This window comes from Festucalex cinctus, chromosome 10 (assembly GCF_051991245.1).
Source record: "Festucalex cinctus isolate MCC-2025b chromosome 10, RoL_Fcin_1.0, whole genome shotgun sequence".
Taxonomy (NCBI): Eukaryota; Metazoa; Chordata; class Actinopteri; order Syngnathiformes; family Syngnathidae; genus Festucalex; species Festucalex cinctus.
Window position 1 is genome coordinate 15,258,404 of NC_135420.1, and position 22,379 is coordinate 15,280,782.

General features: G+C 35.8%; 1 protein-coding gene across 1 annotated transcript in view; it reads left to right on the forward strand.

The window, feature by feature from the left end:
• Window positions 1–22,379, forward strand: part of adgrl2a (adhesion G protein-coupled receptor L2a) — a 271,298-nt gene that overhangs the window by 54,035 nt on the left and 194,884 nt on the right. The window lies entirely within an intron of this gene.

The window sequence follows — 22,379 nt, forward strand, 5'->3', positions numbered from 1 at the left end:
AAAGGGAAAGAATATCCCCCCAAAAAATGATTAATGTGGTGTTCAGGTACACAGAAGATTGAGTGATCCTGTCATCACACCATATGGTACCAATTTATTCCGGCTAGCATAAGGCAAACTCTGTGGAGGAGCTCTCACAAGCCTCCACGCCCCCCCCCCCCCCCCCCCCCCCAAAAAAAAAACCACACACAAACCAAATGCACAAAAGATCTAATTGTTATCGCTGAATTTATTTATTTATTTATTTTAAGTAATTTTTGGGCGGACATGCATTCTTAATTGCTCTGGATGTAATCATCTAAAGTACATTCGCATTATTACCATTCTTGCTATTATTGGCTTCTTGCAACATTCCATTTATTTATTGGAAAATTACATTAGCCACTGGGACGCGGGGCATGTTGCGGGGAGCTGACAACAATGGCACTCAAGTGCAGCAGCTTGTGCATTTTGATTCGCTTCTTCAAAATGTCAGCATAATTCAAATGTACCAAAACAAATTTCACAGTTTGAAGAATTTCTGTTTTATAAATCAGACCAGTAAGCAGCACATGTAGAATAGAATATACAGTATTTAACAAGCATTGCGGTTGCAATGGTGATACAGTAAAAAATATTTGTTATCATATTTTATTATTATTATTATTATTATTATTATTATTATTATTATTATTATCATTGCTCAACAGCTCCCCAACAGGCCTTCAACACCAATAGAAATCTATACAGCTATAGTGTAAAAAAAAATTGAGTTAAATGTACGTTTTTACTTCGGTTTCTTTTTGCTGAAAATAACACATGGAAGCATAATATGTATGATGTTAGATTTTTTTTTTTTTCAATTAAAAAATATATTATTATATTAATTGCACTCTCAATATGCTCCTATCTCATTTTATAAACTAGTAGATGGTTACAAATTAGAAACTAGAATGTGTTAGAGGTTTTCAGAATTATTTACGTGGAAAAAGACACATTCCTCAAAATTGGTTGAAAAATATCAGGGACATAAATTATTTTTGAAGTGCAAAAAAAAAAAAAAAAGAAAAATAAAAGAAAAAGAAAAACAAACAAACAATGAAAACACCAAATATTTTCCATCATTATTACTTAATGACTTTAGTTGTTTTTTTTTTTCAACTTTTTCTCATTCCCAATGTATTTATATGTTGTCACTCTCTGATCATTTTAGCTTTGTTAAAAGTAATGCTAACGCTATTCGAAAGTGTCCCGGCAGGTCCCCGAATATTGGACCGTAAAAGTCAGTGACCTGTCAAATTGTCAGGAACACAAATGCTCGTCTCCCTGCACCCAAACTATTTTCAGTTATTATTTTAAAGTCAAATACATTTTAATATTTGAAAGGATATTCACATAAGGCCTGGATATATACAATTTGTGCAAATGTAGCACCTAACAATAGCAGATAATTCATAGTAAACAACAAAAATACAGCTAAATATAACGGATACATATGCGGATGCATTGCAAATAAGATCTAATTTTTCATATGAATATATATGAATGTTATTTGAGTTATAATGTTGTGATTGATGGCGAACAGTGTGATTTTTCTTCATACAGCACATTCACTCCATTCCACTCCACCCAGCAGCGAGTGACGCACTCTATCACCAGGCAGCATCCGCTTGTCAATTTAGCAATTTTTTTTCCCTAGATGCGCATCGTGTCACATGACTTTCGATATCTCGCTCTAATGCTGCTCCAACGCGACTTTCAACTGTTTCTAATCTCCCACCCGGAGTCACGGGCAGAAATGAGAGTTTTTGAAAAATGCAGATGGCCATTGGCTGAGGGGGAAGCAGGTTAGGGAAGCGGACTCCTACCACTTTTCTTTTTCACTGCCTTGTTATTTGTCGCCTCACCCCTGCAGGCCACGCTGACAGCAACTGATAAACCTCTTTATGGGCTGAACCGAATTGGCTCCTATTATCCAAGGTTTGGAGCGACTCAATGGTGGAAATAAAAGACTTTAACCACTGCCCATCTGCCCACCTGTCACTTGCTGCCCAGTTTTTGAGATTCCATGAAGCTAGACTCCCATTTGTGCTTGTAATAGCTGTATAATATTGCTTGTGGGCGCTTTTTCCTTTTGGGGAGGAATATATTTTTGGCGGATTCTTCATTTGACTGGTGGCCTAATAGCTGCAGCTTTGCCATGATAAATGCATCGCAGTCGTCAAAGTACTGTAATAAATGCGGGGAACTGCTAGTGTATCATGTGAGTGTATATTTGGGTGAGACTAACGCCGAACAGTGGATTTGTTTAGAGAGGAAAGGCTCCAGTTTTGCTGTTTGACTTGTAATCAAGGACGTTAAAGCTCGTAAATCTTTCGAAAGCCACTTGTGTGGCTTTTGGCTGGCTAAAAGGTCTGTCTGTGATTTCACTAACAACATATTGTAGCAGTTTGCTGCAGGAATTCCTGTACTCTGTTTGCAGTTCAAATGATTGTTTTTAAAAACAAATGGATGAGGTCTTAATTACACACCACGCAACTCATATTGCAATAATAAAGGTCAGATTATTGTTTGTGTGAGGCAATATTTCATGGCACTCGTTTTATGTGTAGAGGGGGGGGGAAAAAAAAAAAAAGTTTTTCCCTAAAAATATGTTTAGTTGTCTTTATCTGAGAAATGTAGACAGCACATTTTGAATGAGTAAATACAGGGTATATTTCTCACTGACTGTATGCCATCTTAGAAGTGGTGATATGTCACAGAAAATTGGATTTACCAAAAAAAAAAAAGATAATAATCATATTGACAGTGGGCCAGTTTTATAATTTTTCGGGAGTTTTCTTGGCACTTCACTATCACTCACAAAAAAGCTTGAATATTTTTTCAATGGTCAGCTGGAGTGAGGTGATTATCGATACGTTACCTATGTTACAAATGCTGCTGTGACCGTCAGCTCAGCCAATATCGTTCAAATATTCTGTTTGTTGTTGAAACTTTGCATCACAAAGAAAAAAAAAATAGTGATTCCTGCATACTGCCAGGGAGATAATCTTTATATACCTGCAAGAACAATAACTTTAATTTATCTAAGGTCAAAGTTTGCAATTATAGTACTTTTAGACATACATCTGGAGAATAACACTAAATTGTCAGTTAAAGGTGGGAGCAATTAAAAACATCAAATCAAACTGAAGAGATGGCTTCTCAGTGACATTTTTATGCGCTAATTGCTTGGTTTGGTGCTAGTTTCATATTCTACGTCTTCTTTAATTTGTCTCATACCACCACATATTTAGCACACCGACACTGTGAGAACTTCTGCCCTTAATCAAGCAAGGAAATACGATTGTGACCACATTGTCACACTCTGACATTATATGACATTTTAATTTACGTCGTTCTAAATATACTGTATGCTTTTAGCGTACTTTGCAAAGTAAATTCAATCACATTAAAGAAAAATCAAATCAAATATCTTGAAGCCAACCATGCTCAATAAGTCTTAAAAATTGTATTTTTGTCAGGAAAGAAAAAGCATGCTAATACATGAATCCCAATCCTAATTCTTTGACAAATAACCTTACCCCCAGCCAAGTGCCTAATGACTCTGATTGCATGCAAGTAGGAAACAAATAGAGTCAAAGATCGATTTTTCATTTTGGACCATGTTAAACAAGTTAGCCAAGCCATCTGTTTGGTGCCTGTGAGCTAAAAGCTGATCAGTGTCGCCACTGAATGAGTGTCACAAAATGACATCTTCCTTCCGTCCTCACAACTTGAAGAATTTAACCCCTCTTGAATTTTGCTGTCTTTACATTATCAAAGTGGAATCAAAAAGGAATGTCAATGAGGTCATATTATATAGATGTCATGTGTCATTGTAGAGCTATAACAAAACATAACATAACATAACATAACATAACATAACATAACATAACATAACATAACATAACATAACATAACATAATATAATATAATATAATATAATATAATGGTTACTCTTCAGTTGTACCGGTACATGCAAATTTACAAATGCCATATACAAGGGAACATATGGTGTTCCACAGGGTTCAATTCTGGGGCCTCTTCTGTATTACCGGTAATTGTATCTGCTGCCCGTGGGTTCCATCTTAAGAAAACAGCAGTAGTTGACTAGTCCAGCACTACTAGATATTGAGGGCTGGGTTTAAAAAAAAAATTGAATAATCAATATCAAATTGATTTCCTTTTTGAGTCTGATATTGATTCATAAAACCATGAATCGATTATTTTTAATATCTCCCTTTTCCCCATAAATTTATAAGAAAATACAATTTAAAAGTTTTTTTTAATCTTACTATTTTCTTGAAATTTATTGTTCACTTGAATTTAAAAGTATTTTCTTACATTAATGAAATTTCTGACCATTCAGAATCTTTATTTACAATTATTAAATTATTTCACCAGTTACTGCCTCCACAAAATCCATTTTCCAAAAAGCCATTTTCAGGAGCAAAAGATTAATATTTTGAAATGACTTCATTATTTTCATGTAGAATTAATACCTTTAAAAAGCAAATTTTTCCACTTGCTGTCGACTGAAGATGACACCACCTGTGTTGAGGAAGTAGGTAACGACCAATCATGGCTCAGCTGTTTTCTGGGTTTGGTCAGCAAACTGAGCCGTGGTTGGTCGTTACCTACTTGCTCAACACAGGTGATGTCATCTTCAGTCGACAAAAAATGAATAATAATAATAATAATAATAATAATAATAATAATAGTTTTTAACTCATTCACTCCCAGCCATTTTCACAGAAGCAGTCCCGTTCGCTCCCGGCTGTTTTACTGGATTTTGACTGATTTTGCAAGGCCCACAGAATATTGTGTTCTATTGCTATAAAAGCATGGAACATATCAAAAGAAAGATTAAAGTCTCTTCTTTCATCAGGAAAAAAAGTATGTTTCTATCTGTTTTCGTTTTGCAGCAATTAGCATTAGAAGAGAGCTAAGTTTCATCAGTTTTCACAAATCTATTTAAAATTGTAAGTAATTGAGCTTTTTTTCTAGATGGCCCTGGTTGATCTCCTTTGCTCTGCTGCCACCTGGTGGCCGTTTGTGTAATAACTACCATTTCTGCAACCGTTCTTTGCAGTTGAGAGGCTGCATCAAAGCCTTATGTTTGCTCTAGCATAAAACAAAACAAAACAAAAAAGCGTATAAATACGTCTTTGGGACAGTTGGAACATTAAAAAAACGTATTTATACGTTATTGGGAGTAAATGAGTTAAAGGTATTAATTCTACATGAAAAATAGTGAAGTTATCAAATTAATTTGTTGGTGAAAATGGCTCAGTAAGTCAAGTATTCATTTAAAAAAAAAAAAAAAATGATGTTCCATAATTTATCATTAACAATTGAATTGAAGCGGGAAAAATCGAATCAAACAGAACCCTTTTGAATAGAAATTGAATAGATTGAAGGGATTAGAATCGATACCCACTCCAAAAATCTAGCAAAACTGAACTGACACTTCCTTAAACTGATGTGGAATACAAGAACACAACAGTTTTTAAATTCAAGATGAAGTGAGCCAGATTTGATGAGAAGGCCATTCTCCCTGTTGATCTTGTTCACCAGTAAACCACATTCAAAAAAGAAACTGTTGGCGTTCAGTTGCCCAACCACCGGTTTAGATGAACTCAATTTGCCACACTTTTACAATGTGCCGTGTGTATTAACATTGTAGGTAATTTTAAAATGCATTCCTTTTCTTATTAGCATTTATATTGGCATGCTAAATGGGATATTGCACACAGGACACAATGTAAAAGCAACAGCCGACCCATTGACTCAGTGCTTACCGCTCAAAACACATCAATAAAAACAATCGCAACAAGTTCGACGCCGCTCATCCTTGCCGTTTGAATCATTTCGATTCAATTTAACTACAGCGTCCCTCCCTCTCAAGCACCACGGCAACATTCAAAGCGCTGGCTGGCTTTCTATTTTGGACTAATAATCCAGAAAACAGATTTCCCTTTCAGACCAGTAAGTTAAGCATCAATTGATAGTTAAAGGAAGACATTAGCATGAGTCGGTGCTTAATGACATTGTTTAATGGTGTGTTCACTTTGTTAATATGGCTGACAACACAGACACATTACGCTCGGAACTTTGTTGAACGCCGCTGTGAGTTCAGTTCGAAAAGTGACTTTCAGGGCTAAGTTTAAACATGTTGAAACATTTTTTTTTTCCAGGAGGGTATTTGTTTCTAAACGACTTCTCGCCTGGGGGCATGTTTACAAGACGTGAGGAAGAAGTGATGACTGGATCTAAAACGTGAAACATAATTACTAAAATGTCTGCTTGGGATTACATGGATCTTCTAAAAGACTAATCGATGCAAAATCTTGCAGTTGAAACCATTCAATAAAAACGCTGTCTGATGTGAACTTTCATACTTTTAAATTGGTTGCAAGTTTTTCTCTGCCTAATCAGCTTAGAGCTAGAGGGGGTTCTTGGCTTACAAAGTCCCCCTCATACAGTTTCTTGCATAAGCAAATGCCAATACCAGCTATTATCGCCCGGCCTTATTTCAAGGTATTGGTACTCGCAACAGCAGTCATTGCGAATATTAGCCACTCTTTTGTGGCCATTTTATAATCAGGAACATAAGGCACGCGTGTCTGATAGACATATTTATATATTTAAATTCATTTTATTAAATAGAAAATTGTCATTAATTTCATACAATTTTAAGGGAACGTTCTATATTATAATGTATGTCTTTTTTTACTCATTTAAACAATGACTCGTCAACAGCACCTCTGCCAGCGACAGCCAAGTACTGCACTTTCAAAACCAAAATCAATTACACACAATCAATCAGCTTCTTTCACAAACAATAAATCAAACAAAAATTGATTAATATGCCTGTCCCTGTATTGACGAATATCTGTTGTAGTTTCTCCTCCCTTTACCGCAATGTAATTTTTCTATCTAACACGACTGATGAAGTACACTCTTTCATAATCCCTATAAATTCCAGTATTAACAGTCAATATAATGTGAAACGCTTCTGGTACTTTAAAAACTCTGTGATCTTTAAGTGATGCATATATTCATTCTTTCATTATTTTTTTTTTAACTTCACTGTGAAAACCTTTACCTTGAATGATTTCTTTTTCTTAGACACTCTTTCCATTGCATTCAGAGCAACTTAAAAAGCCTGGTGCACTCAGCCTTGAAAAGGTATCAATAATTCAAACACATCATCCTCTCATGATTGGGTGGGGGGGGGGACTGGGGTATAATACTGCACGTTGTCACATCTGACGATAGCTGTCACCTGCTGGCGCATGCATGGCAACACCGGGTTAATAAATGCACAGTCCGCGGAAGCACATTGTCACGCTTTTCGGTGCTGGAATGACTGTCCTTAGTGGGAAAGGTGACTTTGTAATGCTAGACGCAGTTGGATTTTTCTTCAATGAAATTTCGATTTGTTGCCAGTGTTAATTAGAAATTGTGAATCTTCTAATATGGTATCAACGCAGCAGTTTTTTTTTTGTTTTAACCTTAGCATACGGTTTCTGAATCAAGTCTGTTTTCAGAGTCATTACAAGTCTTTTTGGGTGCCCTTTGTTATGCAGTGTACAGAACAAAGCATGATTACAAAAGCTTGATTGAATTTGTCACAACTTTGATCAGCAGTGTTTAAGCCTGAAACATGAACTATGTAAATACAGTATTTATTGGTCCTTTTGAATAAACATATATATATATATATATTTTTTTTTTTTTTTTTCAACTTCCACATCTGACTTTTGATTTGTATCATATTTGATACATCTGGTCAAAATGCTTTAAATTCATACACAAATATAAAAATAAACAGGAAAAAACAAATAAATAAACAAACAAAAAATGAATCAAACAAATAAACAAAACTCAGAAAGAACATTTCCCACTATTAATAAGTATAGTATAACTACTATCAGACACTATTGGGATTTGAGAACACTACCAAAGTAACTGGAAACAGCATTTTCTAAAATTAACTTTGTTGGTCACAATTTTTTATTTTGAATAGTGGAAAGCCGCTAAACAGTTTCTGTTCTTGTTCAGGCAAAGGTGTACTTTGCATTTCTTAAAGAAGACATGGGCAAAGTGGACTGTGAAGAACTTGCATCTCTGTCATGTTTGTCATTGAGGAATGTATGTATGATCAGTGATCAATTATGTTTGGTTGAGAAATCAAGCTTTGATTACCGTACATGACAAATGCAAAAAATGTACAAAAAAGAACAGTTGACTGATTCAGCATAAAAATACTTTATACGTCACCTACTGTTAATACACGGACTAACACAGTTTAAAAAAAAAAAAAAAAAAAAAAAAAAGATTTGAGTTAATATTATACGTTTGTTGTTTATTTATTGAAGAAGATTATAAAATTATGTGACTGTTCTTTATCTGCCCCTGCCTGTTGGCCAGTTTTATACACACAATTTACAGTATACGGATGTAATTGGGAGAAGCTCTAAACTTCATAAATCTTCACAACGTTGTTTTATTTTCTCAATGTATTACCAGAACATGACTATGAATGTAATGCACAAACAATTTGCATTCTGAGCAAAAGAAGGTCATCTGCTTGAGAGTAGAACGCTATTGACACTGACTGTTGTGTTGAGTGATTGTTGCGTGGGCTCTCTGTAATTTATTCTGTTTAGCGAGGAGGAGTCAGGTGTGGACTGCCCTTAAGTGCGCTTCTCGTCTCTGGAAAGCAGAGGGAAAAAATGTGTTGCTTTTTCGTTTGAGAATGGTAATGTTAGTCGACGGTGCACGATAATCGTTGCGGTGCTAGTTAAAGAGGTATTGATGGAGCAAATACTCCCCTAAATTAGAAATGATTAAGTGTGTAGGCTGACATAGCTCATTACAATTACCGCGTGAGCCGACTGTTGTGTGAGATCGCTGATGAAGACGGAATGTGAGTAATCATCAAGTATGTTCACCAAGTCTAACGATTTGATTGTCATGCAGGAGGTCAACTCAAATAGGTACTTGAGATGTTTTACAAAGCTGTCGCTATTAACACCTAGTCAGTCACACTTCTGTTTCTTTTTCCACGGGTGTGATCGTTTCTTAAAAATCAAAATGGAGGACTGATTTGTTTCCAAAGATCATTTTTGGCAGGTCATACTGACAGTTTTAACATAAATGTCAAAAAGTGATTTTTTTTTCTTTTAAAGAAAATTCCAAACTCACCCTTAATAGTACCCTAACCCGTGAGAGCTTCAGTGTTCTGTGGTCCCTAAACATAACTGAAAATCTTCCCGAATTCAATCAACTTCAACATGAGTGACATTTTCTGAACCACGGTTTTGCTTTGTGATGCATGCAGTCACGGTTTTAAGTGAAACTGCTGCTTGGGTCGTATTTTTCTTGGCTCTCTCAAAGAATTGCAACTTGCATGTTATGTTATGTTTAAGCTTTTACTCCCAGTCCAAAAACTACACATGCTTCATTTGTGAATAGCTATTTGTTTTGAGTGTACTTTTTTTTTCTTTTCTACATATCCCCAAGGCAATTTAGTTTCAACATATGTCTAAAAAAAGCAGAGAGGTTACCAGAAATCTTATTTAATGTTTTACAAAATGTTTTGTTTATGTCGTATTTTCTGCCATGTGACCAAACGAGGTACATACATTGATTAAATCACCCCCATTCATTTTTACATTGAGAAAGAGAGCTTTATTCGACATGCAGAATATTCTACTTTCATAAAATCTGTCCTGATTTTACCATCCGTTGAAACTGGGTTATTGTAAGAATCTTTTGCATGTCACTTTATTCCCAAGTCACATATAACAACATCTTTTCTGTCTTCTATTTCATGCAATAGAACAAAGTCTGCAAATACTTGTGGTGACAGTTGGCGCATGGACAACAAATTTATTAGACCAACAGTCAATTAAAAAAAAACAAAAAAAAAACAAGAGACCATGCACCATGATGCAACACTTTAAAACGCTTTCCATTTCAGTGAGAATTTGATGTTTAGCCATTTTGAACAGGAATGAGAAACTTCCAATTGAATTTACCTTACTGCTCTTAGAAGACATAAATGGATGAAGCAGAAGATTCAAACAGTAAAACATGTTTTATATTCATGAATGGAAGTCAAAATTTGGAATCATAAGCAAACAATAAACAATTAATAAAAAAATAAATAAATAAAACATGTATATGTGCAATTTGAAGTAACCCAAGATAAAATGGCTTGATTACCAATTATGGAATAAATCTTAAATGTAGTGGTGCTAGCATATTATCCACATAGCACATTTATTAATGCTGGAGTCAGTTTATTGTCATTTTTTCTGAACCGTAAGATAATTTGTTGTAATCTTCCATTTCGATGTATCTGTTCATGTAACTGAATGTAAGTGAATGCAACCTGTTGACTGACTTGCTCCCATTTTATGGATTGTGGTCCAAAATAACCAGATGGTTAGAAGATTATGGAAACTATTACCCTGTTTTTCTGTTTGTCTTTTTCATTGTCAGTCTTCCAGTATCAGCAGAACACAGTTGAAACAGGACTGGTTCACGAATGTACTGTAATTTAATCAGAGATGTTTTATCTCGGGTGGCACGATGACTGAGTTGTTAGCACGTCCGCCTCCCAGTTCTGAGGTCTCCGGTTCGGGTCCAGGCTCCGGCCTTCCTGGGTGGAGTTTGCATGGGTCTTCTGCGGGTACTCCGGTCTCCTCCCACATTCCAAAGACATGCATGGCAGGTTAATTGGGCGCTCCGAATTGTTCCGAGGTGAGTGTGGATGGTTGTTCGTCTCTGTGTGCCCGGCGATTGGCTGGCAACCAGTCCAGGGTGTCCTCCGCCTACGGCCCAAAGCCAGCTGAGATAGGCTCCAGCACCCCCTGCGACCCTTGTAAGCGGTCAAGAAAATGGATGGATGGATGTTTTATCTCTGAAAAAGTTTTGTCTCAACACTCCACAATGGAGTGCTGTGGTAATTTTGTCCTCGTAGCACCTGCAAGGCTGTCAATGCGCTTGCTCCCAAGAAAATATTTGTGAGAAATATCTTGATGTCAGTTAATCAGTTAACAGCAAGCAATATAAATGCTTGAAGAAAGTAGAAATGAATTAGAATGTCTACAAGATGGTGACTGATATGGCATGTAAGCAGCAATGTAACATTGTTCATTTTATTAAAGTGATAATATAGTAGCGATTGTCATGGATACCACAATTCTCCCCACAAAACAATGACAGATTATTTTAAAGCTCCCAATATAGCATTTGTCCTTAAAATTGCAACATATCAGCTGCCGCTGTGAATGCTAATACTTTGAAAAAAAGGCCTGGTATCAGTAACAGTCCCTATAATAATAATAATAATAATAATAATAATAATAATAATAATAATAATAATAATAATAATAATAATAATAATAATAATAATAATAATTATTATTATTATTATTATTATTATTATTATTTTAATCAAATAAAGACAGGAATGTTTAATATTTCTAGTTACATGTTTTAATACTCTGTGATCATAAAAAAAAAGTCCCAGAATATTTACCAATGAATCATTTCACTTTAATGCGTTTCATAAATAATCTGCTCGAGAAGGTAATTAGTCCAGGTGTTTACAGATGTATCTACCATCAGGCTGCACAGTAAGATGCTAGTTGGATGAATACGTTTTAGGTTATTAAATTGGGCCCCGAGTAGCAGGAAGAAAGATGAGCTACAGTTGGGCAAGTATGAGAAGCAACCTTTCTCCCTATTCATCATCCTTCCCTGGTTACGTTTCACTTATGTGGAGCAGCTTTTAGGGGGTGCCAACGCTTAGAAGGTTAGGCACCAAAATGGCTCAATTAATACCACATTGGAACTTTCCTTCCTGTTATGAATGAATTGTTTATGTCGGTTCCATCCATAACACAGAAAAAATCGTCTCAAACAAATCAATCATTAAGGGAAAATGGGACAGGGTGGTGCACCAGGCTTATTATTGACGATTGATTATGCACTATAAGCATGATTTTTTTTTTTTAAATCTTTTAAATGGATGGATGGATGGATGGATGGATGGATGGATGGATGGTTCTTAAACCTCAACAGAGAAGTTCACCAATTTCATTCCTCAATTTTACACCCAATATTGAAACACATCTATATTTTATGGTGATCCTCAATTTACATGTTTCAAACATAAATAAATCCCTTAAATTAGAGTTTCTTCTTAATTTAAAAGAATTTCAGAATACATACAGCTAGGCTATTGTTCACTACAAAAAAGAACATTTTCAATGTTTTCAAATACACAATATCCATTAATGTTAACATACCATGTCCTATATATAATTGATTAGTTGATTCTCTGTACCCAACTTTATTAATTATTCTAATCGATTTTTTTTTTTCTCTCAACACAATATTGACATGAAGCAAGAGCCATTGATTTTCCGGTACCTAATTTAGGTTTAGTCTATCTGTGGCTTCCAACACAATTTATGATCAATAATCACTTCCAAAAACTTTGTTTCAGTAACTTGCTCAATTTTAATAACATTTAGATTAATTTTTATATTACAATTGAGCTACATACCACAAAGCACCATAAATTTAGTTTTTCTTTTTTTTTTTCGTTTAATGACAACAATTCCCTTTCAAAAGTTTTGTTTAGTTGCTTCATGTTATCTCGTGAGCAAGATATTGAATTTGAATTAACAGTGGCCATTACAAATTTTTAATATATTTGAATTTGAACAGTGAAAATATCATTAAATAAATTATAAATAACTTGGGTCTCAATACCGAACCCTGTGGAATACCACAGGTTACTGTTCTCAGCTGGGATTAAGTATTATTGTTATTATTATTATTATTATTATTATTATTATTATTATTATTATTATTATTAATTAATTTATTTATTTTACGTATCTGCAATTGGCTGGCAACCAGTTCAGGGTGTGCCCCGCCTACTGCCCAAAGCTGGCTGGGATAGGCTCCAGCATCCCCGCGACCCTTGTGAGGAGTAAGCAGTTTAGAAAATGGATGGATGGATATTTTACATATTGAAAACCATTAAATAAATAATAGTTTAACCATCTTGTGCCATATTGTTCACATTACTGCCATGCAACCAAACACCTGCAATCAAACAGGCAATTTTGATTGATTGTGTCATATTTGTATGTTTACATACCAACACAACAAATGATTCTTTTCTGTTTTTGTAAAAATAACATCATGATTTTCACAGTTTCATTCAAAAGCAAACCCACTCTTTCAAAACGATTTTGGTGACAGTATCAACACGCACAAAACTAACTTGTCAGCAGAATAGTTTTGTTATCTTGACACTTCAAAATGCAACAATGCTGTGGTCCGCCATTGTTGTTTTCTTTGTGCCGACACTGCAAACTCTGTTTTCCCAGACAATTGTTTTCGTTTTATTCTCAGAAATGATAACAGCGTCACATTCCTTTGATAGACATTTTGAAATTTATGACTTTGACCAGACAAATCTTCGTTTCGTTTTCAGCGAAAACCGTCACGTCCTCATCCGCTATGACTAACGCGTCTTTTGTCTGCTATTGCTGTTAAACCATCAGTGGGACATAAAGTGCACATGTGATGACAGGCGGTCCTCCGAGGTCAGTCTGGTTATCCTGTACCGCCCCCAAACCCGGATCCTGGACAGCAGGCTTATACAATCAACTCGCACCACAAATTTGTCATTGAGAGAAGTTCCCAGCTTGATAAACACTTGAAAACAATTCACAACTTGGCCCAAGTTTGACGTCTTTCAGGGAAATGGCCATGAATGCAACACAAATGTGCATTCTGGGAAAAAGAAGGTCATGCGCTTGAGTGTAGAACTGTACTCTCAACACAGACTGTTGTGTTGAGTGATTGTTGCGTGGGCTCACTGTTATTTATTCTGTTTAGCGAGGAGGAGTCAGTTGGTGTACGGCCTTAAGTGTGCTTCTAGTGTCTGAAAATCAGAGAGGGGAAAAAAATAATTGCCTTTTCGTTTGAGCATGGTATTGCCAATTGACTGCGCAAAAGGTTGTATTGCAAGTTAAATTCATATTGCTGGATACTTCCCTACAATTGACAAGAAAATAATGAAGCTGACATAGCTCATTACAATAGCGAGATCACTGATGAAGACGGACTCATTATCAGTCTGTTAATCAGGTCCAGTGAGATTCAGGCTGGTCTAGTCCCGACTATCCTCAAAGAAGAACGTTATTTCTGAGCGGTGTCATTATTATGCGAGAGGTCAACAATCAGCCTTCATAGGTATTTAAATGGGACATATTTTAGACATCTGCTTTGCACTTCTGTCAACATTCTCATTAATCCATCAGTAATTGTTTCACACATTTGCGATGACTCAGAACTTGTCACAGCTTCCAGGTCACAGTTAGTCAATTAATTCCACTCAGAGGAGACAGCCAATATGCTTTAAATTTTGAGAATTTCACCAATGAAATATTAACACTTTTTTTTTTTTATGCTGATTTTAAGACAGAACAAATGATATACCTAATTCCGCCATGACATGTTGCTCTCATTTACTCTAACATACTGTGAATACCATGAGCATGTAATTTCCTCGTGACAAAATAAGAAAATGCGGCGGTGATAATTCGCTGTTGAGGAAATGCGTCATGCAAATATGAAGATTTTTTTTTTTAGCTCAACATCTCAATGACACCACATTTAACAGATGAAGACAAACTGTAAAATGAAGCCTGTTCTCGCCACAATTTAAGAGGATTTTATAGCGGCAGTAATGACTTGCAATATGTAGAATCGGTTTTCAGCTTTATTTTTCGGAGTAGTGACACCCTTGTTGCTGGAAAAACATTGAGATCAAATGTAATCCAATCAAGCACTTGGCGGAGGTATTGCTTTGACTGATGTTAGGTGTTAGCTGAATCACGCCACAACTACCCAAAATATATCTATGAGCTTACATATGCTGAGCATAACTTTTTTCGTTCTTTCTTTCTTTCTTTCTTTCTTTACTGTACTTAAATTTATTTGATTCAACCTCCGGTGTAATAACCTTATTTATTAGGGCCCTCACGATCGCATTTTTGAGGGCCTAGACATTTACACAAACTCACCAAACTTTGCAATCTCTTCGGGCCCGGCTAAAAATGTGATATTATGAAGTTGTCATAACAACGTGACTTTATAGCGCCCCCTAGCGTAGAAAAATAAAAACCAAATCCGGCCCGTTTGACCTAGAGCTACGAAAATTGGCAGGCACGTGTAGCACCCCGAGACGCACAAAAAAGTCAGTGGAAGCCATTTCCTAAAATGTACAGGAAGTGAGTTATGAATTTTTGAATGTCCAATTTTGGCCCATTTTGGCACATTCACAGTGGTCATGCTTTTTCCCCCTTTGCAAACATTTTTCATCCAATTAACTTCAAACTTGCCATGTATCATCTCAAGACCTAAGACAACAACTGGGCAAACAATCTTGACTTTTCGAAATATTATATGACGGGGCATCAAATCTTGCCTTTAAAATTTCATTTGTCCAGAAAGAGAAAATGCTTAATAACTCCCATGTACAAGCTCCCAAAAAATCTCAAAGGGATCAATAAAGTCAAGTCTAAGTCTTTTAAAGGGAAAGTCATCCCTCCACATAAATTTTTGACAATAATATGTTCTATGCAGCTCCACGGTATTCTCATTAATATTGTGTTAGTGGAATATGAGTTGAGCAGCAGTCTTTATAAATATCAGAAGGCGGCCACTTCTTGTCGAGTGAAAATACCATCATAGTTGCTCAGGTCTCAGGTAACAGCCAATCACAGCTCAACTTCAGAAAACAGGTGAGCTGTGATTGGTCGTTTGCCTTCATGTCTAGTTCACGCCAGGGTTAAGTTTGAGTTCATGACCGTCAGGTCAAGTGTCTGTTTGGAATTGATGTAACAGCATCTAGTTTCAACTGGTTTTAAGTTATGTGACAGCGATGTGATGTCAGGAGCTTTGTGATGTCAATCTTTAATCCTTTACTTCGTCACAACCAATCAGATCCATTCACTGTCTATATAAGCACTGAGAAGGATGTGTTTTGTTGGATTATTCCTCTGTCCATCCGGCCACCTGCTTCAATCTTCCTCGATGCCTTCTCGTTGTTTCTGGTCAAGTCAAGTTAGTTCCACGCCTTTTGACATTATGCGATAAAGTGTTAAAACTCTTATTTGTGTCTGCGGTTTTGGGATCCAAACCTCAAAACATAACAGTTGCCTCAACTCTTCATTCGTCAGCAAGTGGCAAAATGGCTGCCCCTGAAATGGATAAAAACGGCTGGATTTTGCTTCATAACTCATATTTTACAAACGTAATATTAATCAAAATATCAATGCCAATTTTTGCGCTAGACTTGCATGAAAATAGGGCCCTAATTGTATTTTGCTGGTTATTGTTGTTCAAAATGTTTGAAATGTTGGATAGAAAATTTAAGACAATGGTTTGACATTAAGACAATTTTAAACATTTCAGCATTCAAGGAGGCTTGACCTTTTGCCTTTATAGTTCTGCCAAAGGTTTGACTCATTTTAACACTTCTTTGCATAACATCAATCTTTCATTTGAGTTAATTCACCACTCCACTGAGCGAGTGCCTTTTTGTACGTCTCATTTTGAGAAATGCTTCTTTAAAAAGATCCAGGATATAATGAAAAATACTCTTGCACATGTTTTGAGCAGTTCTTTAATTGCATGCCAAATGTTCAGGGTGAAAAAAATAGATGCATATCAGATATCAAATGTGTTTCAGAAGACTGGCCCAGGTATGCCGGGTGATTGGCGTCCAGTGAATACCTCATTAAGAAAAGTCTCAACCACGCCGCCGCATGTGAATCGGAGCGCTCCATCAGATTGCTGCCTTCGGAATGTGGCTTTTCCATAGGCCAAGTTTAATTAGAAAAGACATTTTGAAGTTCGACTGGACATTATCTTGCGAGCAGAGTCTGTTTTCAAAGCTCAATAAGATATGCATCAAATAGTCCCACAGGTTGATAAATGTGGTGCTTGACATTGTTGCTAAGCCTGTCTTCGACTTTTCATGCTACTGGAAAATTATTAGCTTTCCAGCTGCTTCGGGCTTATGGGGCATGAGGGAAAAGAGATTGCTGATCATGGAATGTTTGCCACTGTGGCAGCCATGATAAAATTGTTTAAGATTGAGTCCAAATACTATTAATTGAAAATAATTAATGAATCAATAATTTCATATTTATATCTTGATAAGTAAACACTTCAAAAACAGAATGTGAAACGTGTTCAAAACAGAACGATTTATTTAATAAATACATTTTTGTATAAAGCCTGAATCATGAAATGTATGCGAGAAAATACTGCATGTTTGTAAGTACAGTATTTATTGGTGCTTTTGAACAAACAAACATTTTTTTAATCAACTTCTACATGATTTTTGATTTGTGTCATATTTGATACATCCGGTCACAATGCTTTAAATCTATACATTTATCGCTGTCAAAAATGTAATAATAGGCCTACATATCAAACATATTAGTTTTTCCAAAAATCAGAAAGAACCTTTCCCACTTTCTCAATTGGGGCGATCTTGCAAGGTCACTGGAAAAGCCATCAGCTGGGTGATACTGCCCTCTAATGGATTATCCGTGCAATGCATGTGTCAGATCATATACATCAGGGTTTTAATTGTTGTGTGTTGAGAGGTTTGGATCCCAATTGCAGACACAATTAAGATTTTATCTATTTATTCACATCGAGAGGCACAGAAACTCTGTACACAGGAACAGGTGGACAATAATCCGCCAAAATACACACAATTCTCAGACCCTTAAATAAACAGTCAATCAATCTCATTGGTTGTAGCTAGACATGTGAGTACTAGTACTGACATGGAATTCTCTGATTGGTTGTTGACTGGTTTCTAACCATTTAGAGAGATTAAAGAGTTTTGACATCATCTCGTGACAAACCGATTGCATCAGTTCAAATAAAACAAATAGAACCAAATATTAGACATTTGCCTCAAACAAATCATCAGTTCACATAAAGTCAACTATCACACATTTGCCGTCAACAAAACACAGTCATGATAGTTTAACCCAGATGTGACCCCAGACATGAGACAAGACCCAAACATTACTCTTGCATGACTCGAGTCATGACATTAATGGGAAAAAAATATTATACTCATGAAATAGAGGGCTCAAAATGTCTTGTTTTTAATGTTTGGCTTTATAGGGTTAACACAACAACAACAATGCCCATTTAGGATCGTCTCATTTGTGACATATCATATCTAGACTTTATTTAACAATAGCAAAAACGTGAATATGACACAGACAAAAATGTTAACTCATGAGCTCTCAGGCTCTGTTCAGCTAAGCACAGCTTAACTCACTGTAGTGAGAAATGGAGGGGTCCGTCATTTGAAGATTTTTTTTTTTTTTTTTTCATGCTTTTGATTGCCAAAATGCACTTGAAAGCCCACAAATTGTTTTCCCTCCTGTAATCTATAAAATATACTTGTATTTGTGGTCTAAATGAGAACAATTTTCCTTCTGCAACGCTGCTTATTTCCAGCACACTGCCTTTGCCCTAATTTGAGGGCCAAGAGTACAATCGCAGGCCTGTGCCAGGGGTTGACCTTTCATTGATTTACATCTGATAGTGTGCGGAAACCCCGTTGGCTGTGTGGCTGGGTGTCTTCAGCTGTGGTCTCTTTAATTACTACACGAACAATGGGTCAGTTGTCTCCATGCGTCTCGGAGCGTAACATCTCTACAACATGGAGCGGGATGGGGAAAGCAGCTGTCACCAAAGATTTCACTCCCTCGATTCTTTTTTTTTTTTTTTCTCATTGCCAAAGATCGCAGCAGGCAGTCATACTGGAGAATAGTGAGGAAAGCCCCTCTGGTATTGACTTCTCTTGCTGCTAAATTAAAGCACATATAGAATACAAAATGGTGCATATGTTCATGGATTCTCATCTAATTACAATACATAGATTCAGGAGTCTTATGGATTAGTACTGCATTTACCTAGGGTGACCAAAGCAGATTTTGCCTGTTTTGTCCCAATTTTATGCAGATAAAAATAAAATAAAAATCATTGCTAACTGCACTGACACATCACCAGTCCAAGCAAATAAGGTTTTTTTTTTTAGCGCTTTTGAACTGTCAACCAGGATAGCATTTAGCATTAGCTAAACAACCACTGGTCACCAGGTTAACTCTTGATTCAATTTGTTATAGAAATAGTTACTGTTGAGAATGTATTGTAAATTTAATTTTTAGCAAAATTGTAGTGTTCTGGTTTTTAATTTTGAAAATCTGGTCACCTTACATTTACTTTATAAAAATATAAAATGACTGAATTATAAAAAATGATCCAGTGTGTTTGTATTAGGGGTGTGCTCAAAAAATCGATATGGCAATATATCGTTGCGGGCCTCATTACAATACACGTATCGATACGCAGGCATCAGAATCGATATTGCTCGTTAACTTTAAATAGGCAGTTAACGTTTGCCTTTGCATCTATTGCACTAAAAAAAAAAATTTTAAAAAAAAAATTAAAAAAAAAACAGCAGCCAGCCAGCTTTGAAGTTAATTGCCATCAATTAATGCAAAAATAGTTCACCAGTGATTGGACATTGTGTCTTGCTAATAAAAATTAAAGGAGAGGAAGAATATCAATTTATTTACTTATAAACTTAACATGGCACGAGTCTCAGTGAACCAATTTTCCTATGTTTTGTTTGAAAAAACAAAATGAAATGTGTCTTTTGTGGGATACATATGTATCGCAATACGAATCGTATCGTGGCCCCTGTATCGTGATATGTATCGTATAGTGAGGTTGGTGGCAAAACCCAGCCCTAGTTTGTATAGCGCCAAGAATATGATTCAATGTGTGTGCACAATATTTATTTTTTTCATCATGACACAATAAAATTGATAAAAGACATTTAGATGTTGTTTTGGCTTGATACAAAAATTTAGAAATGGACCCAATCACTCGCTAAATTGAGGGAAATGACAATAATGAAATAATGAAGCTGCAGTGTGCAGAGCCAGTGAAACTGTCTCCACATTTTTTGCTATTCTGCGTGTGAAAGAGCATTTTCAGATGAATATTGGCCAAATTTACAGTCTGATAAGATTTGTGGGATCTTTATAGAGTATCCAGCTGTGCGGTGAATACACATCTCCTTGGGTAGTCAAACTGCCCCACTTTCGAGATGCATGAAACACAAGCTTCAAATCATCTCTGAGATGGTTTACACCCAGATGGGAACATGTTATATTGCGTGGTCAAATTGAACAGAACAAAGTAGTGTCAAACTGTCTCCCCTGCAGGGCTGAAATAATAACTCTGTGTTTTTATTCCCCTCAGTGGTACCCGCCCTCCGCTCTGCCATCGTTTAAGCATTTTCAGTCAATGAAGAGATGCTCCTCTGCGGGAGTAGAACTGCTGCACTTTGTGAAACAAGGCCGTCAATGCTATTTATTAATGAATCTGCCCAACAATACGCTGACTGATTTAAATTCTAAATGAGATTTAAAACATCAGACATATTAAACTCTGCAATTTGTCAAAGTGCCGAAATGAGGACAGAGATGTGATACAGATGTGACTGTACACATTGGACTATTGCGCATACAGCAGTATGAGTTTTATTTATTTATTTATTTATTTAATGTGTATTACTTGCGCACAATATTTCAAAAACACCATCGGAGAGACGTCATCTGAAGATGCTTTTCTATTGGCTGCTGCAAGATGACATCACTTCTGTGTGAGACACTTTCAAACATCCTTATTCCGGTTAATAGTGAAATAAATTTACTTATAATCACATTATAAATCATCCCCAAAGGCTCATGCATTAAATTAATTAACAAAGGGGAAAAAAAGGACATTTTTGCTATAATTATAGTTAGTTTTAGTTAGTTTTCTAAACATAAATTGTAGTCTCAGTTAGTTTTGTTTTTTTAAAAAGCATTTTTGTTTTATTTTTTTATTTTTGTTTTTGTTTTTTGTTATTGGAATTATTTATTGAATATTAGTTTTAGTTTTTTCGTTAGTTTTATTGAACTAAAACCTTGCTATGGACTGAACTGATTGACACTGAAAGAAAGAAAAAATGCATTATTTTACATATAATATCCCATTATTATACAAGTTGAAATAATTGATAATCAATCAATTGTATTCACTGTAAATCTAAATGCCTATGTAGGAAAATTAACAAAAACAACATAAGACATGATTTTGAACACAATGAACGATGGGGAGACTGGATGGCTATTTTCAGGGGGCGAAAAAAAACAATTAGTGGTGGTAGTAGTTGCAATAGACAACTTGACAGCATACTCTGTCCCCCACACCCCCTCCCTATACACACAAACACACGCATACGCACCCCCGCATGCACGCACACACGCATTTATGAGTCCTTGTCTGTCATGGTGGTAGCTATAATTAGATTTCTGAGGTTGGGATGGTGGTAATTTATTTCCTCTCAGACTGATATTTGCATTATATGTGTATGTAAATGGGAAGCGTGATGACAGGCCATGTCTTGTTAAACACGCACACTGTCTTGTGTGTTGCTCTGAATTACACAAATTTAAAATGTGGTGGCTCTAATGGGTAAAATGAAGGCTCATTCCTGGACTGACAAAAAAGAGCCAAGCAAAGGCTTTAGAGGTATTTGAGAGTACTTGAACCAAATTCAATCGTTTCAGATACATATCAAATCATCTTTTATTAGAGAGTCATAGATCTGAAGGAAATGATATATTTACAATCCTGACAAGTTTATTATGTATGTAAACTGACACAAGAAAGTCATTGATCATACCCTTTGAACTGGGCCATACCACATCAAATTGAGAGAGCACCTCTAATATACTGTCTAGTGTCTCAATACTTTTGTTGATAATTGATTGACTGATTGATTAATTGATTTGGTATCCCATAATATGTCCTACTCATGAACTATATTGCTGTAGGTTTGAATATCTTGAAGAAGTGTATTTTTATAATTAACTCAAAAACTCCCAGCCATTTTCACAGAAGCAACCCCCTCGTTGCTGGCATTTTTGCTGGATTTTGACTGATTTTCCAAGGCCCACTGAATATTGTGTTCTATTGCTGTAAAATGTGGCCCAAAGAAAGATTTGAGTCTCTCCTTTCATCAGAAAATAAAGTATATTTGTATCTGTTTCCGTTTCGCAACAATTAGCATGAGAATATAGCCAAGTTTCATCAATATTCATATTCCTGGTAAAAACACTGGCAAAAAGAGCTCGTTGCAACATAGCCCTGACTGA